Raw genomic sequence first — 14,631 nt, forward strand, 5'->3', positions numbered from 1 at the left:
TAAAATAATAATATCAGAACCGATCCAATCAGTTTGCAGTGTACATCGATTTGCAAAACAATGGGCTAAAGGAATATTCGTGAACTTTGTTTTCTCTCATGGTTACCGTGAAATTGTGTGACTGCATCAATGCAGTGCATGTTATCTCAGCTTGCATTCATTGAATGAGTTTACCACAAAAAAAAAAAAAAAAAAAAAAAAAATGTAAATATTGCAGACTATAAAGCCTCTTGGATAACCAAGCTCTATTTCATGCTGAATAAACTAAAATTTGAATGCATCTGAAATAGATACTCCAAAAGCAGCTTCTTCATCATCAACATCATCATCATCCGCAGCAGCTTCTTCATCAAAATCAGCAGCACACCTGGATTATCTGCACCTGCATCACCAGTTGTTTTCTATGCATCCTGTTCACACCGCAATGTTGGTGTAGTTTACATTTTTTTTTTCCCTGTATGAAGAGATTTGTGCACATGGTGTGAACAAGACCCTGAGAGCACGATATGGGAAGCATGGTTCCCAGGTACGATTGTCAGGACCGGCATTACAGGGTGTATTCAGATACCTGGGAAGCCGGCAAACCAGCGTAAATATTTAAAGAGCCTAGAAGGCCGTATACTATCAGCAAGGTGCATGGAAGTCGGTACAATTCTGTGACTGCTACAAGCTGCTTCGTCATACTGTATCAGCAAGTTCTGCTGATGTTTCACTGACCACAGCCGGCAGTTTTTAAATTCCAGAATTAATACAAATTTGCATTCATTTGATAAGCACAGTCAATGGCCACTTAATAGATATAAAAGCATACATACAGCTTCAGTCATCACTATATCAGTTTAACCACTTCAATACCGGGCACTTAAACACCTTCCTGCCCAGACCAATTTTGAGCTTTCAGCGCTGTCGCACTTTGAATGACAATTGCGCGGTCATGCTACGCTGTACCCAAATGAAATTTTTATCATTTTTTCCCACAAATAGAGCTTTCTTTTGGTGGCATGGATAGGCGGCACATGTGGGCATGGATAGGCGGCACAGGTGGGCACGGATGGGCACCGATAGGCGGCACGGATGGGCACTGATAGGCGGCATTGTATTATTATACTGTACTAATGGACGCCAATCAGTGCCACGCAATGCATGCCAATCAGTGATGCCCATTGTGGCACTGAGTGGAATCCCTGGTGGTCTAGGGTGGCATACCTTATCCTGACCATCCCTGGTGGTCTGGTGGCATCCCTGGTGGTCCAGTGTGGGCATCCTCGGGGGGGGGGGCTGTGCTGATAATAGATCAGCACAGCCCCCCCCTGTCAGAGGAGCAGCCGATCGGCTCTCCTCTACTCGCGTCTGACAGACGCGAGTGAGGAAAAGCCGATCACCGGCTCTTCCTATTTACACTGTGATCAGCCGTGATTGGACACGGCTGATCACGTGGTAAAGAGTCTCCGTCGGAGACTCTTTACCGAGATCGTAGTTGCCAGGTGTCAGACTGACACCCCGCAACAACGATCGCCGCGATGCGCGCCCCCGGGGGCGCGCAGCGGCACATAATCCTGATCACGTCATATGACATCCGATCAGGATTATGAAACCACTTTGCCACCGTCATTTTGTAATAGGGTGGGCGGCAAGTGGTTAAAAGAGAAGTATGGTAAAAGCTTGTTTTTTTCTCTTGCCCACTTATTTCTGCACTCCTGGGTTCCATATTCAGCAGACTAAGGCCTGTGTCAGGTGATGGCAGAGCGCCAGCCCGGGCTCTGCAAGGATCCCAATTTTAGTGTCTACCCAGACGCCTGACCGGCAGCAAGCTTAGCCTCACAGTACGCTACAGAGAGCCTGAACCGGTCATTCCCACCCCAGCGCTGGAGGGGCCAAGCAGAGAGCCAGTGACTGACCATCACTGCTCTACGCACAGTGAAGACCGAGAACTGAGTGATCACATGACCGCTGATCACTCAGTTCTCGGTCTTCACTGTGCGTAGAGCAGTGATGGTCAGTCACTGGCTTAGAGCCAGAGGGAAACCAATGCTGTAGTTGTATAGCAGAGTATAGATGTCTATTTTTACACACTTCAATAAAGCAGCCTTTTTCAACCTTATTACCCAAGAAGAAACCTTAAAATACATTTTCAGGTCTTAAAGCGGGAGTCCGCCGGGAGTCCGCGTTTATTTTTATTTTTTTAAAAGCCAGCAGCTACAAATACTGCAGCTGCTGACTTTTAAAATAGTGACACTTACCTGTCCAGCGCGCCCGCGATGTCGGCACCCGAAGCCGATCTCTCGATCGTCTCTCGGGTGCTGCCACCGCCATCTTGGGTATAGGAATCAGGAAGTGGAGCCTTTCGGCTTCATTTCCTGGTTCCCTACTGCGCATGCGCGAGTCGCGCTGCGCAATAAGGATGGACCCGCTGCCTCTGGGATCTGTGCGTTTCCCAGCAGGCAGCGGGGGAACTTTCGGAAAGGGGCGTAATCTACTCCCCTTTCCGCAGAGAGCTATCCCGGAAGTGGGTGCAGATACCTGTACAGGTACCTGCACCCCCTCCCCCCTGAAAGGTGCCAATTGTGGCGCCGGGGGGGGGCGGGGTTCCGATGAGCGGAAGGTCCACTTTAGGGTGGACCTCCGCTTTAAGGAATTCCTGTTAAAATTTAATCAATCAATGTCAGGGGAAGAACGCTCCCCCCTTACACTGGTGGCCGGGGGGGGGGGGGGGGGGGGGGGGGAAGAACGCTCCCCCCTTACACTGGTGGCCGGGGGGGGGGGGGAAGAACGCTCCCCCTATGCCATCGCAGCTCCGGACAGTCTCAAAGCCAGAGTACGCAAACCCCGGAAGACAGACAGGTGAAAAAGGGTGGGTCTGCAGTTCTAACATCTCGCTGTCGTTTCAAGGCAAGTTTAACATAATGTGCTGGTACTAGCACATTGTAACTTACCTTGTAGACAACATAAAAAAATAAAATAAAAAATAAAAACACACACACACACACACACTTTAAGATGAAAATGTTAACGCAACGATTTTGGCAACGATTTTGCCCCCCCCCCCATAATTACCTGAGCCCTTGTTCAATCCAGCGCTGCACCACATCTGCAGCTCTTCTCTCCACTCACTTCCAGGGCCTCACTATCTTTGCTGGGGCACCAGGAGCCATCGCCCAGTACAGTCAATCAAAGCCAGTGATGAGGCAGGGTGGGGCCCGAGTCCCGCTGGCTGTGTCTATGGACGTAGCAGCAGGGCTGGGGAGCGAGCACGCATGAGTGAAGTGGCTTCCCATGGGGGCACTGGACAAAAAGGATGAGCCATGAGTAGAAGAAGAGGAGGTTTGAGGCTGCTCTGTGCAATAGAATTGCACAGAGCAGGTGGGTATAGAGATGTTCATAATAAAAAAAAAATAAATAAAAAAAAAAATTATTCTTTTATGATCACTTTAAAGAATCCAATTGGGGATTTCCATACAGTCCTATAAAAATACACCTCCAATCTCAGGTCCTAATAAAGCTGCCACAGAGCCCACAGTTACAATATTGGCCAGAATGTGTGAAAGTGACATCACGTGACTTCAGTCAGTTGCAGAGCCGGAGTCAGCGAACCTGGAAGGAAGAGGGGTGAAGATGGATGTGGCCTCCAGCGGAACAGCGCGGGCTTCGTTTGCAGGGGTCACATAATGTGCTAGTATGCGATGGCACATTATACTTTTACTTTGCAGGGAACAGAAATGGAAGTAAAGCCCATCAGGGTTTACTTCCTCTTTAACCTGTTTGATCTGCAGTTGACATGGGGCTACGCATGTGATCAGTTATGACACCAGCCAATACCTACATATAGTTTTCCATTTAAAAAAACATTAATAATTTAATTTAGTTTATTCAGCATGAAATGGAGCTTAGTTATGTAGCATGAGGCTGTACATTCTGCAATATTTACATTTTTGGTAAACAAGCTGAGATAACATGCACTGCATTGGTGCATTCACACAATGTCACAGTAACCATGAGGTAAAACAAAGTTCAGGAATATTCCTTTCCTGCAAATCTATGTACACTACAAACTGGATGATTGAATTAGTTCCGATATTGCTGTTTTACCAACCTGACTGCTTAATATTCTAAATAGTAAACCTTCATTTTGTTTGCAAATAGTAAAGATTCTAACTACCAGCAAGAATAAGGGCTCTTTCACACGGGACGGATCCGGGATTATCCGCCCCCTGGACATCCGCTTGCTCAGAGGGGGATCTCTCCGTCAATCCCCGCTGAGCAGGAAGATGATAGGTCAGTCTCTACACACTGGGCAGGGACGGACCTGTCAGAGCGCCGCTCTCCCCTATGGGGGAATCGGATGACGACAGACTGCAGAGCGAGTCGTCACCCGTTACGATGACGGATAGAAAAGTAGGTTTTTCCTCCATCACACTTTTTCGGATCGGAGCAGGTCGGATGTCAGCGGACGTGTCACCGCCGACATCCGACGATCCATAGAAGTCTACCTAAAAAACTGACAGGTGGACCTTAACAGATCATTCGTCTGAAAGAGGCCTAAGTCCTTACATTTAAAGAGCACCTGTCAATTCAGATCCATCATGGCTGCACCTGTTAGCGGGCATCCACTCACCTGATGCTGCCACCTCCCTCACCTTGTTGTGTCACTGCTGCATCACCAGCCTTCCCATTAAGGTGAATGGGACTGTCAGTAAGTCAACAGTGGGTCAGAGGAGGAGCCGTTGCAGGAAAGACGACAACTGCGCTTTAAAAAGGGGGGGGGCAGGGCCGAGTGATACAGCCGGCAGCCATAGCTGCTCACTGTATCAGGGGAGCATGCCCGCAAGCACTCCATGCCATGCAAGTGAGCTCGCATTAAGGTGTCGAGTCCATGGGGGGGGGGAGGGGGGCGAGACAGCCGCCGAGGGGCCCCAGAAGACCAGGTTCGGGGCCACTCTGTGCAAAACAAGCTGCACAGTGGAGGTTTGTTATATATATATATATATATATATATATAGTAAAAAAAGATTTAATTTAAGTCTTTTAACTAGGGATTTAAATCAATTCCACCCTGCTGCAGGTGATGGCGGTGGTGATGCAGCCACTATCAGTCAATGAATGCAAGCTGAGATAACATGCACTGCATTGATGAATTCACACAATGTCATAGTAACCATGAGATAAAAACTAAAGTTCACGAATATTCCATTATCCCATTGTTTTGCAAATCGATGTGCACTACAAACTGTATGATTGAATTGGTTCTGATATTGCTGTTTAACCCGACAGCTTATTATTTTAAATAGGAAACCATTTTATTTGCAAATATTAAAAATTCTAACTACCAGCCAGAATTTGTAGTCAAGAGTCTTCAAGCGGGAAATGCGATACTTCTAAGAACCAAGGCCTGAGGCCAACCCAGAAAACCTACCAACACTGGCCCTGACAGAGGAGGAGATTTAAATACTCCTCTCAGGCGCCTCCTACAAATACAGGCTGGCCTGCGGCCAACCTTACAACAAGTCCTTACATTTAAAGAGCACCTGTCATTTCAATTCCATCATGGCAGCGCCTGTTAGCGGGGCATCCATTCACCTGCTGCCGCCACGTCCCTCACCTTGTTACGTCACTGCCACATCATTAGCTGTCCCATTAAAGTGAATAGGACTGTTGAGGAGTAATATAATGATTTCAAATTGAGTTGATATTAGGGCTGCAACTAACGATTATTTTCATATTCGATTAATAACCTTAAAAAAAAAAAATTTTTTAAAATAATGGTGTATAATTTAGTCAAATATGTAACGTTCAAAAAAAAAAAAAAAAAAAATATTTAATTCTTAATTATCTCTATGCAGTGGTAAATATAAATAACCAACTATACGGTTAGAGAGCAAAATATCTAATCCACTCTGAGAACAACAGACAGAAGAGATATACTGTATATACTATTAGAGGAGATCTTCTCTCAAAAAAAAAAAAAAAAAAAAAAAATAAAACTTAATTTTAAGAACGTTTGTTTGATTTTCTAATCGTTAGTGGGGGTCAAAAATCGATGTTCGTTTTCAACCACAGTGACGGGAAAATTTGGAAATAGAAAACTGCTCGGTGAAAGGAATTTTCAGACAGCATGTGTGGTTTTCGTTCAGAAATTACATTCATTTTAAAAACAGAATGTTAAAAACAAGTGAAAAACAAGTGAAAATTTTAAAACAACATTCTTTCAGCGAATGTACAAAGATTTTTTTGTCTGAAAAATGATCTGCGTGGCCAGCATAAGGCTCGGTATGCAGTTTGCTTTTAATCTGTTTCTGCAGTGCTTTTTGTTTTTTTGCACACGTGATTTTGCTGTGATTTGAGTTGTTGCATTTTTTTTGGCCAATTTGTTGTTGGGCAGATAAAAAAAAAAAAAAAAAAAAACACAATTTGCTGCAAAAACCCATTACATGCTTTACTGCAGCTTCTCCATTGAAGTATATTGAACCAAAAAAGCATTGTTTTGCGTTAAAAAAAAAGTCCCTGACCGTTTCCAAATACACAACGGCTAAAAAAAATAAATAAAATAAAAATAAAGCATAGATGTGAACGTGTCCCATAGGAATCCATGTAAATGAACTGTAGTGCTTTTCTGCAAAAGGCACCAAAAAGCAGAGGTGTGAACCAGGTCTAATGTTTCCTATCGGACCGTTTTATCGGATATGCCGACTGTGTGTGGTCTCCATCGGACTGTTTCCGTCGGAGTATCCAGACGGACCAAGTTTTCCCAACTTGTTGGTAACATTTTCAGACAAAATGCTCCGATTGGACATACTCCGATCATGTGTAGAGAATTCCGATCGGACAAAGTGCCACCCATGCTCAGATCAAATTCCTACACCAAAGCTATTGGCTACTAGCCTGAACGTAGTCCCGTCGTAACGAAATAACGTCATGTCGGATTTTCCGACAACTTTGTCCGAACGTGTGTATGCAACAGTTTCAGACAAAATCCGTCGGATTTGGTTGTTGGAATCTCCGACCGTGTGTACAAGGGCTAAGACGTTTAGTAACATAATGGGGTTTAAAAAAAAAAAAAAAAAAAAAAAAAAAAAACACACTAAAAAGTAGTCCTTTATACTACAACAAAAAGCAGATAATCACTACTGTAAGGGGTTCTTTTATTTAACTGTAGAACTGTTAAAGTAATATTTACAGTAGCGATTGTTTGCTATTTTTGTACTATAAAGGGTTCATTTTAGTTTTTTTAACCCCCATTATGTTACTGGCCGATTAATCGATTATGAAAATAGGAATCGATTAGCCGTCGATGAATCGATTAGCCGTTTCAGCCCTAGTTGATATAAAAATTTAATCCAACTCTGATGTTACTTCACAGTGCTCCCTCAATATCACTGTCTTGGGAAACAATAAAATTGATGAGTATATAGTTTCACTGTAAGCTTTACCTGTGCAAAATAATAATAATATTAATAGAACCGCAGACAATATTCTGGCATTGATACAGGTGCACCAATACACCTACAATTACACCTTACACAATGTCTGGGTAGAATATTTCTGATTCTATACAACCCGACATCAAAGATTTTAAAAAGTGACTTTTCTTTACATATCATTTCAAAAGATCTCACGCAAGGATTGTTCTATATACGTCTCATGCATGGCAAACCTACCTACAACGACCTGTGTGACTGCACTGGATGGAGCAGAGATAACAGCTTTCATTACAAGGCCACCAGGGACCACATTTCCTGCTCCTCCCCCCACCCCCTCCTCCTCCTCCTCCTCCAGCCGATCACAGTAAAAAAAAAAAAATATGTTTCATCCCCCCGGCCAAGCATATACAAATACATGCATGACATTTTTACAGCATCACAGCATACAGAAGATCCTCTATAAAATGTCATATAATATGACAACAGACTTCATTCTCTGTCTGTCATGCAAATCACACCCTGTATATAAAGTCACAATGTGATTTGTGTGGCGAAGAACCGTCACGTTCCCCCCTGTGTGTACCTAGAGCAGGATCATGCTTCTAGCGCAGCCTGTGCTCTCAGGACCACGTCTCCTCGGAAACAATACAGCGGGGACCCAGGACCCCGGGCCTCCTCCAAAATAATGCCGCATGCCCCCCCCCCCCCCAACACCACGCTATTATCTCCACGGTGCCAGGATGAACCATGACAAACACAAGCTGTAACCACACCATGGGGATTTGGGATCAGGACTGGTCTACAAGCCAGCCCTGTACAAAAGGATGACATGCAGATCCAGCACATGGACCCTTCCAGACCAGCCCACAGCCAGTCTTCTTTGTTGCAATGTACAATCACTTATGCTGTGATCCCACATCCTGTCTAGAGCTGCAATGTCCATCAAATCACCTTGGATTCCGTCTTCTTATACACATCCCCCAGTACAAGTCATCCTAGGCCCAGTGGAATATCAGAGCGATCGCATACCCGCCTAGAGCATGCAGGCTTGGCGACCATATATCTTCACCCATTCCGACTACTACAGATCCTTCATTATATTGCTCCTCTCATCCTCTTGTAATTCACGAGGAGGACCCTCCATGAAAGTACACACTCCATCCCCACAATGGACCCAATGCTATCACATGCCGACCTTGTTCATCTCAGTGCAAAACATCCCCAAGGTAGGCAACCTCTGCATTCCAGCTGAGGAAAGACTACATATCCCATCATGCCCCTTTCTCTGGGAGCTCTGCCTATGGCTGTCAAGAGTCTTGCAAATCCTCATAGGACTTGTAGTTCCACAACTAGAGTGCCGGGGATGCTGACCTCAGCGAATCCAACAATAATAATCAGTAAACGACATCGGGTATCCCATCACACAACGGTCCTAAGAAACTGCATCCTCCATCCCACCACAGACCGCCATGGGGGTAGATTTACTAAAACCAGAGAGCGCAAAATCTGGTGCAGCTGTGCATGGTAGCCAATCCGCTTCTAACTTCGGCTAGTTTAAATAATCTTTGACAAAAAAAACTGGCCAGGTTGGGGACGCGATTGCTCGCCTATCTTAGGTCCCCCGGGCCCCAAACTTCGCATGCATGCTCCCAAGACCCTCGACTATACGGAACCGAAGAAAGTGAGTCGACAGCACCTATGATTTGGGAAAAATGAGCGTGCAAAGTACAAGGAAAAAAAAAAAAGTGATTTGTTTTCTATGCAGAGCTGCACCAGATTATTTTGCACTCCCTAGTTTAGTAAATCAACCACCTTGTCTCCTATGAGTACAGGCAGCCTTTGTCCTATTTATAATCACTAAGAGATATTAACATTACAGGCCCCGCCGCAGACCATATGCGGCCGCCCCGTCCGCGCCGCAGACCATATGCAGCCGCCCCGTCCGCGCCGCAGACCATATGCAGCCGCCCCGTCCGCGCCGCAGACCATATGCAGCCGCCCCGTCCGCGCCGCAGACCATATGCAGCCGCCCCGTCACATTCGATTCACCGTATATATTCCCTGTCACACTGACAGCACACTCCCCATCTTACTGAATCTGGTCTCCCTATATGACAATTTATTCAGGTTTCCCCCATTGCACTTGTTCTCCTCTTGGTACAGAAATCTCTTCCCAGATTCCTCATCCCTGATCTCTGTATGACATCACAGCATCCGACTGCAAACTGCACCTCCATCATCACTCTCCTCGTGTATGGGCAGTACAGCCCCCAGTCTATACCACCTTGCATCAGGCATCCTATATTATCCTAAACACCCATCATGTCTCTTTATGACATCACAACTTCCTATTACAAATCCCCTGCAGCGTCTCCTGTAGAACCATAAATCGCCCCCCCCAAAAAATCACCATACATCCTCACCCTACACCACCCTGATCTGTGTGTACAGCACCTACCCCAGATCACCCCCCCCCCCCCACACACACACACATCACATCCCCCACCCCAGACTCCCCCAGATCCATTCACAGGAAATATATAATCACAGAGCAAATCCCCATCACAGATCCTCCTGTAGTCTGTGTCTTCATAGAACAATCCGGGTACAAATGCCCCCCTCCAACGTCACATCTCTAGGCATAAGCCCCCCCCCCCCCCCCCCATGGTGTGCAGGTTTAATATAAAGCTAAATATACCAGAAAAAAATAATTAAGATACAATAGAAGATATGTCCGAGCACCACCCAATCCATCACCGGAAACCAACCCCCCCCAACCTGATACCTCTGATCTCCATAGGAGAAATATCCCCCCCCCCACAAAGATCCCAGCACCCCCCTACAAAGATCCCAGCACCCCCCATAGTACAGAACCCCAATACAGACACCCCTACATCCTGATCACCCCGTGTGTTATAATACACTGCCAGTCCTCACCCCCATATAATATCTGAATCCCCCCCCCCCATACAATATCCTGACCCCCGTGTCATACTCTGCTCCTATACAAGACCCCCCTCCCCATCATGTACAATGCTCCCCCAGATGGCAGACACGGTTTATGGATGGTGCCCTCCTCCCCTCCCCGGCTTCAATAGAAATGACAATCTCAGGCCGGCTCTGTCAGTGCGGACACGCTGGGACTTGTGGTCCTCCCCCCTGCCGTACCGTTCAGCGGTCAGTTGTCAGTGCGGCCTCAGCGCGGTGTTGGTGGTCGGTGTGTCCGGGGAGGGTGAGCCTCCTCCCAGTGTCAGGCCCGGAGCCCAGGCCTCTCCTAACTGACAACCGAAGTTCCGGAGCGCATCCTCTCCTGCCGGTAACCGCCTCTGTCTGCTGCAAATGGCGAGCTCTCCTCCCCGCCCACAATGCACCGCGCCCGCCTGCCCGGTGACGTCATGGCTGGCAGCGCAACGGGGAGGGCGAATGTGACAGAACATGGCTGGCCCTGTACTGAGTGCTGGAGACCCCCCCCCCCCCGGGGTACATGGAGCATGGTGCCGACCCCCCAAGTGTACATGGAGCATGCTGACCCCCCCAGTGTACATGGAGCATGCTGACCCCCCCCCAGTGTACATGGAGCATGGTGCCCCCCCCAGTGTACATGGAGCATGATGACCCCCCAGTGTACATGGAGCATGCTGACCCCCCCCCCCAGTGTACATGGAGCATGGTGCCCCCCCCAGTGTACATGGAGCATGATGACCCCCCAGTGTACATGGAGCATGGTGACCCCCCAATGTACATGGAGAATGGTGACCCCCCCTCCAGTGTACATGGAGCATGGTGCCCCCCCAGTGTACATGGAGCATGGTGACCCCCCCAGTGTACATGGAGACTCCCCCCAAGTGTACATGGAGCATGGTGACCCCCCCAGTGTACATGGAGCATGGTGACCCCCCCTCCGTGTTCATGGAGCATGGTGACCCCCCCCCTCCGTGTACATGGAGACCCCCCAGTGTACATGATAATTTGAAAAACAGGTTGACTCCTCTAAGGAAAAGACTTTTACATGGGCAAGGGGCCACAACAAAAATGTACAGAAAATAAAACATAATTTTTAATTATGATTAAAATGATAATAACAGTATTGACATGGAGCATGGTGACCTCCCTGTGTACATGGAGCATGGTGCCCCCCCCCCCGTGTACATGGAGCATGGTGCCCCCTCCCCCCGTGTACATGGAGCATGGTGTCCCCCCCCCTGTGTACATGGAGCATGGTGTCCCTCCCTGTGTACATGGAGCATGGTGTCCCCCCTTTGTACATGGAGCATGGTGTCCCCCCCGTGTACATGGAGCATGGTGTCCCCCCCGTGTACATGGAGCATGGTGCCCCCCCCTGTGTACATGGAGCATGGTGTCCCCCCTTTGTACATGGAGCATGGTGTCCCCCCCATGTGTACATAGAGCATGGTGTCCCCCCTTTGTACATGGAGCATGGTGTCCCCCCCCTTTGTACATGGAGCATGGTGTACCCCCCGTGTACATGTAACATGGTGTCCCCCCCCCTGTGTACATGGAGCACAGTGCTGGTGCCCCCCATACATGGAGCACAGTACTGGCGTACCCCCCATACATGGTGCACGATGCTGGTGTCCCCCCTATACATGGTGCTGGTGCCCCCCCATACATGGAGCACAGTGCTGGTGCCCCCCTTACATGGTGCTGGTGCCCCCCAGAGACCCCCCTGTGTACATGGTGCTGGTGCCCCCCCCATACATGGTGCATGATGCTGGTTCCCCCCATACATGGAGCATAGTGCTGGTGCCCCCCTTACATGGTGCTGGTGCCCCCCCCATACATGGAGCACAGTGCTGGTGTCCCCCCCTCCATACATGGTGCTGGTGCCCCCCCCCGTGTACATGGAGCACAGTGCTGGTGCTCCCCCTTATACATGGAGCACAGTGCTGGTGTCCCCCACCCTCCCCTTATACATGGAGCACAGTGCTGATGTCCCCCACCCACCCCCTATACATGGAGCACAGTGCTGGTGTCCCCCACCCTCCGCCTATACATGGAGCACAGTGCTGGTGCCCCCCACCCTCCCCCTATACATGGAGCAAATTGCTGGTGTCCCCCACCCTCCCCCTATACATGGAACACAGTGCTGGTGTTCCCCACCCTCCCCCTATACATGGAGCACAGTGCTGGTGTCTCCCACCCTCCCCCTATACATGGAGCCGGGGGACCTTGTATACATGGTGCATGCCAGAAGCTCTAATAGGCTTCAAAATAGGGTGGAATATTAGCTATTGTAACACTGATTCTCCTCCTGGCCAATCAGGAAGCAGATCGTGAGACCCATCACCTGATTGGCCAAAAGGAGATCAAATTGGATGTGTCGCCGGGAGGAGACACAGAGGAATCAGCCGGAGGGAACAGCCCAGAGAGAAGCAGACGCCGCTCCCGAAGCACTGCCTGCGAGATGGGGTAAGTGCGGGGCCTAGCCACCACTGCTGAAAACGCATGGCCCTAACGCTGGGACATTTTCTGAAAGCGGTGGGCCTGTGTGCAAGATCATAATCCTGCCTGAGAAAAACAAAGTGCAAGTGCCATGACAAAAATTGGGTGTGTTTTTCATTGAGATGAAGATTGGCCGTGACATAAAGGGACGCAGAATATACGGGTTCAGTAGTAAGTTACACAGACTCGCAATGTTTCTCCAGTCCTCCAATACCCCAGAACTTCCCTCAAATGAAACAGCTGTGGTAATTACTAAGGCAGTGAAACTGATCAAATCACTTGTGCAAAATAATGGAGAGCCTGAAAACATGACCCGTTGGGGGTACTTGAGGACTGGAGTTGAGAAACATTCACACAGAGTCAACAGAAACATTTTCTTAAAAATTTTCGTCAGCAGGCTTTTTACAGTGACGACAACAAACCCGAAAAGTACACCATGTTATCGCCCAATGACAAAAACGACAACGAAAATCTATTTTGTTTGAGGGGGGGACGTTTACCCTCTTGAACTTACAGTTTCCTCGGAGCTCCATGCTTAGCAGTGAAGCATCACAGGCCTCCTCGACCAACCAGAGCAGAAATATGCAGGACAGGCCCCTCAACGAGAGTTCCAACTCACGACCATCCAGAGCAGAGCACTGCGAGTGTGTACATTACAGGCCTCCCCTCAGACCACCATCCAGAGCACTGTGTGCATTGCAGGCCTACTCTTACCACCGGCATCCAGAGTGCTGTGCATTAAAGGACTCTCCTCATACCACCTGCATCCAGAGCACTGTGCATTAAAGGACTCTCCTCATACCACCGGCATCCAGAGCACTGTGCATTAAAGGACTCTCCTCATACCACCGGCATCCAGAGCACTGTGCATTAAAGGACTCTCCTCATACCACCATCCAGCACTGTGCATTAAAGGACTCTCCTCATACCACCATGCAGCACTGTGCATTAAAGGACTCTCCTCATACCACCGGCATCCAGAGCACTGTGCATTAAAGGACTCTCCTCATACCACCATCCAGCACTGTGCATTACAGGACTCTCTTCATACCACCATCCAGCACTGTGCATTACAGGACTCTCCTCATACCACCATGCAGCACTGTGCATTAAAGGACTCTCCTCATACCACCGGCATCCAGAGCACTGTGCATTAAAGGACTCTCCTCATACCACCGGCATCCAGAGCGCGGTGCATTAAAGGACTCTCCTCATACCACCATCCAGCACTGTGCAACATTACAGGCCTCTCATACCACCATTAGGAGCACTGTGTACATTGCAGGCCTCCTGAGACCACTGTTGAGAACACTGTGAAGCATTACAGGCCTCCTCAGACCATCCAGGGTGGTTAAATCTGTATCTGTGAGTTTGGTCAAACCATAAATAATAAACATAAAATTTTTTACTCCAGGAGTATATAATAAGTTTGAAAATCCTAGAGAAATGCTTAACCACTTGCCGCCCGCCCTATTACAAAAAGACGGCGGCAAAGTGGTTTGATAATCCTGACCGGACGTCATATGACGTCCTCAGGATTATGAGCCGCTGCGCGCCCCCGGGGGCACGCATCGCGGCGATCGTTGTTGCGGGGTGTCAGTTTGACACCCGGCAACTACAATCTCGGTAAAGAGTCTCCAACGGAGACTCTTTACCACGTGATCAGCCGTGTCCAATCACGGCTGATCACAGTGTAAATGGGAAGAGCCGGTGATCGGCTTTTCCTCACTCGCGTCTGTCAGACGCGAGTAGA

General features: G+C 48.3%; 1 protein-coding gene across 1 annotated transcript in view; it reads right to left on the minus strand.

Annotated features, from left to right (window-relative positions):
- The window catches only part of KLC1 (kinesin light chain 1), a 158,759-nt gene extending 147,990 nt beyond the window's left edge, over positions 1-10,769 (minus strand). The window contains exon 1 of the mRNA XM_077467584.1: positions 10,584-10,769. The gene's annotated coding sequence lies outside the window, so the exon portion shown is untranslated. The remainder of the gene's footprint in view (positions 1-10,583) is intronic.
- Positions 10,770-14,631: the final 3,862 nt, after the last annotated feature.

Source organism: Lithobates pipiens, unplaced genomic scaffold (genome assembly GCF_037356315.1).
Source record: "Lithobates pipiens isolate NorthernLeopardFrog02 unplaced genomic scaffold, aLitPip1_a1.2 Scaffold_57, whole genome shotgun sequence".
NCBI classification, from domain to species: Eukaryota; Metazoa; Chordata; class Amphibia; order Anura; family Ranidae; genus Lithobates; species Lithobates pipiens.